A 4856-nucleotide genomic window follows, 5' to 3' on the forward strand; every position below is an offset into this window, starting at 1 on the left:
TTTTTTTTTTTTTGGTGGGGTAGGGGGGCAGTGATTGCAGCCATCATTGTTGTTTGGCGGGCCCAGGCTGGATTCGAACTTGCCAGCTCAGGTGTATGTGGCTGGCGCCTTAGCAGCTTGAGCCACAGGCACCAAGCCAGGTTTCAGACTTCTGTGGGAAAATGCATGTCTTTAGTTTTATGTCACCATGTTTTTGGTAATTTATTATTGCAGCCATAGGAAAATAATATGCCCACCCAAAGTAGTTGGGTGTCAGGGTCCCACCCTGGGAGTAGGGTCTGCTAAGACCTGTGGAACTGATGTGACCAACTGAAGAAATAGAAAGTTAGGAATGATGAGAAAGAAAGAGATGTGAGACACAGAATAGAATTTTCAAAAGTGGGAGCTCAGGGGACCACTGCCTGTTTGTGGGCTCCAGTGAGTGGCCCCAAGTCTCTGTTCCACTCAGCTTTTATTCAAATCTCTTTGCCCGGGTGGTAAGTGGAGGGAGGGAACAAAGACACTAGCAGTTTCTCTGAATGAGCATATCAGCTCCTATGTTATTATTATTAACTTTGAGGATTTGAACAGTTTTGAGGAACCTGAAACTTGAGCCTTATATGGGGGAAGCCTCTTGTCTGGAGTCACACAAACAGGTTCATAGGGAGGCGTTAAGCTCCACTAGTTCACTGTGGAGTAAAACGCCACTGACATTAATCTCCTCTGAGAAATGGGTGGGAGAGAGGCATCTTCCTCTCATCACCACCACAGAGGATTTTCCTCTGTGATAAGGGATGTAAGCCCCCCTGCCCATATCTCAGGGCTTGAGCTGTTCCCCGGTCTCTGCCCCACCAAATGCAAATCACCACAATGGGTATCTGCTTTGTCTGTTTAGTGGGCAGGAAAAGACCTAGAAAAGTGGTTCTCAACCTTCCTAATGCAACAGCCTTTTAAGACAGTTCCTGTGAGTCTTGACCCACAGGTTAAGAACCGCTGACCTAGAAGATGTATCTGTTTTAGGTCTTGCCATAATCTCTTTTATGGCCATTATCTTCCTCAGAATGTTCACAGATTCAGCAGGGTATTTGTGTAAACTTTATCCCCAATAGGCCAGAGTTTCAGGAAAGTCCAAAATCTTGCCCAGATAAGAAACTTAGCAACGGCTAGCTTAAAGGTAAACTAGCTGACTTTTCTTTGTTCAGACTCCTTCAGCTTACTTTTTAATTTTCCCTTTTTCTGGGGGTGCCCTCCCCTGCCAAGAATAGGGTCTTCAGTCCCCATTCTGCCTGCAGTTGGGAAGAAAGGTGGTGTCACATCCCTCTCACAAATGAAACCAGAGTCAGGATGTGTATGACCTCTACTCTCCCCAGTTGGATTAGGCTAGATGGCTTTCACCCGGCCTCCTCTAGAGCCTCTATGAGGTGACAAAGACTCCCTAACCAATTTTGGTCATGCTCCTCTGATCCCTATTTTCAGCTTGGCCCCTGTTCTGTCTTCAACCTACCTAACCCAGTTTTGGCAAATATCTTTCTAGTTTAGAAGGAATCCCTCACACTTGATATCTGATCAAGCACCTCAGTAGGGATCTTGATCTTTGATATGTAAGTCCTTACCTGCCTTCATGCAAGATCCTGTTGGTCATTTTAGCAAGAATCCTGTTACCCTTGGTGTCTTCTATCCACTGACTCCTTCACCCTTCTCCTTGCCTGTAAATCCCCACTTGTCCTTGTTATATTTGGAGATGGGCTTGGTCCCTCTTTTTTTATTACAATAGAGTTGACTCCTATTGTGCTAGTCTTGAATAAAGTCTTCCTTACCATTGTAACAGATGTCAGAATAATTTTTTCTTTAATAGAAACAGCATTGACTCTCCGTGTTTCCTCTTCCCCTCCCCCTCCCTCCTCCTTTCCTCCCTCCCTTCCTTCTCCCTAGTCCCCTCCCCTACAGCCCCCTCTCCCAATTATCCTTCCCCTAACCTCCTAGTCTCGGAGGACCCCTTCCTAGCCCTACTATCTCAGCCAGCATTCTACTTCGCAGAATGGTCGGTGCCACTCCCTGCCCATGTGGGCCCCCGCGGGCTGCCCATGCCTGTCCCCCAGCTCCCCGTTCTGCTGGGCTTTTCCCTCGCCAGGGGTGGCTTTCTGAGCCACCGGCTGCTTGCTCCTTTCTGCAGCCTCTCCTGCCATTAAGGGCACCTCTTCTCCCTCCCGGTGGCAGGGGACTGTCAGAGCTGGGCTGCGGGGGCCCCGGGGCGGTGGTGCCGAGTCACTGGGATGATGCCGACGCAGGGTCTGCTGGGGCTGCGCACGTTTGTGGCCTTCGCGGCCAAGCTCTGGAGTTTCTTCATTTACCTTTTGTGGAGGCAGATCCACACAGTAATTTAGTACCAAACTGTTCGATATGATATCCTCCCCTTGTCTCCTATGTCCCGGAATCAGCTAGCTCAGGTAAAGAGGAAGATCCCGGTGCTAAATCTGGATGAGACACTTATTCACTCCCATCATGATGGGGTCCTGAGGCCTACAGTCCGCCTGGACACCTCCTGACTTCATTCTCAAGGTGGTAATAGACAAACATCCTGTCCGGGTTTTTGTACACAAGAGGCCCCATGTGGATTTCTTCTTAGAATTGGTGAGCCAGTGGTATGAACCGGTGGGGTTTACAGCAAGCATGGAAATCTATGGCTCTGCTGTGGCAGATAAACTGGACAATAGCGGAAGCATTCTCAAGAGGAGATAACTACAGACAGCACTGCACTTTGGAGTTGGGCGGCTACATCAAGGACCTCTCTGTAGTCCACAGTGACCTCTCTTGAATTGTGATCCTGGATAACTCTCCAGGGGCTTACAGGAGCCATCCAGACAATGCCATCCCCATCAAATCCTGGTTCAGTGATCCCAGTGACACAGCCCTTCTCAACCTGCCCCCAATGTTGGATGCCCTCAGAACTTAGCATTTGGACCCAGGTCTTCATACTCCAGAGCTCATCACTTTTAGCTATTGGGTTTTGGGGACATTGAACCCATCTCATCATGTGAAAATGGAGATAATTTCAGCCCCACATCTCTAGTGATGCTGCCTCACACTAGCATTGTGAGGATATCAACTCTAAGGTACTCTACCAATGCAAGTTATTGTCATCCCAGGTTCGCCGCTGATATTTGTTCTATGCTGAGCCGAAACCTCCACCAACATAGACTCTGGTGACAGCTGCTCCCCCTCCACTTAAGTTGGGGTGCAGGGGAAAGGGAGGGCAAGCCCTTGGGATGCTGTCTGAGGCCCTGTCCAATGTGAGGACTGCCTGGGCAGGGTCTGCCCCTCCCACCCTCTCTGCCCTGGGAACCTTGTACTCTACTTGGAGTCTGGATGGACTCGTGGGCCGGACTCTGAAGCAGCCTCACTCTGACTTGGTGTTCACAATCCATGGAAACCCCAGACTGGGACACAGGTGGAAGCCTAGGAGAGCCAAAACAGTGTCTGTGTGGAGAGGCAAGACTGGCCAGAGTGAGAGATGGACGGTGAACCAGGAGGCCTAAAGGGAAGACAAGTCAGCTTTGTTGTGATTTGATTGTTTAAAAACTCTTGTATAAAACTGATCTAATTTTTCACTCCTGCTCCAAGGGCTGGGCTGTGGGTGGGAGACTGGGACTTTGGGCCACTGGACTTTCTCCAAATTTGTCCTCCCTTACTCTTTTTTCTCTCCCTAGATTTTCTCAGACCTGAAACAAGCTTTCTCTCTTTTTTTCCTTTCCTCTCTTTTAAACCATGCATTATAACTTTGAAATGAAAAAAAAAAATAGAAATAGCATTAGTAGCATATCAGCTATTGATTTCCAGACATAAGAAAATTTGAACAGCTCCCTGTTTCAAATGTGCTGAAAATGTTACATAGGGTTAGCCAGAAAAGGAAATATTCCAGTGTTCTTTGAGATACATGTCTTTAAATTGAAACCCCTTGTAACTTTTGTATTACAAAGAAAACAAAAATGGTCTAACCCTTTCATTTTATGGTTTTTTCTTCCTTCTTATCTTCTTTTCTTCTTTCTTTCTTTCCTTCCTTTCACTCAGTCATTCATTCACTTATTCAGCAGACATGACCATGCACAACACTACATGCTCTGAACCATAGGATTATAAACATGTAGACACTATTTTTTTTTTTTTGACAGAGTCTCACTTTGTCACCTAGAGTAGAGTGTCATGGCATTGTAGCTCACAGCAACCTCAAACCCTTAGGCTTGAGCAATCCTCTTGCCTCAGCCTCCTAAGTAGCTGGGACTACAGGCATGTGCCACTATGCCCAGCTAGTTTTTCTATTTTTCTTTTAGAGACAGGGTCTCGCTCTTGCTTAAGCTAGTCTTGAATTTGTAAGCTCAAGCAATCCACCTGCCTCAGCCTCCCAGAGTGCTAGGATTACAGGCATGAGCCATCACGCCCAGCCTCACATAAACACTACTAATCATCACCCTTAAGAACCACATTAGGGGTGGTGCCTGTGGCTCAAAGGGGCAGGGCACCAGCCCCATATGCTGGAGGTGGTAGGTTCAAACCCAGCCCCAGACAAAAACTGCGGAAAAAAAAAACAACACAGTAGGGCTCTGAACTTCCACCAGGTATTTGGTACTGTTCTGGTAATTTTCACATTTAATCACATCTGGTATTGTCACATTGTCATATTTAATCCATCCATAGAATCAGAAGGATCATTTTTATTTTATTTTATTTTTGCTCTAAAAGATGGTGAAACTGAGTACTACAGGAAATTTAGCAGGGGAGAGAAGGATGAATGGGCAGAGCACAGATGACTTTTAGGGCAGTGCAAATACTTTGTATGACACTACAATAATGGATACAGGTCATTATACATTTGTCAAAAT

The 4856-nt window shown here is 46.8% G+C and overlaps 1 pseudogene; it reads left to right on the forward strand.

Annotated features, from left to right (window-relative positions):
- Positions 1 to 2252: 2252 nt before the first annotated feature.
- On the forward strand, positions 2253 to 3186 carry LOC100940476 (annotated as a pseudogene).
- Positions 3187 to 4856: the final 1670 nt, after the last annotated feature.

Source organism: Otolemur garnettii, unplaced genomic scaffold (assembly GCF_000181295.1).
Source record: "Otolemur garnettii isolate 467f Iridium unplaced genomic scaffold, OtoGar3 scaffold00014, whole genome shotgun sequence".
Taxonomy (NCBI): Eukaryota; Metazoa; Chordata; class Mammalia; order Primates; family Galagidae; genus Otolemur; species Otolemur garnettii.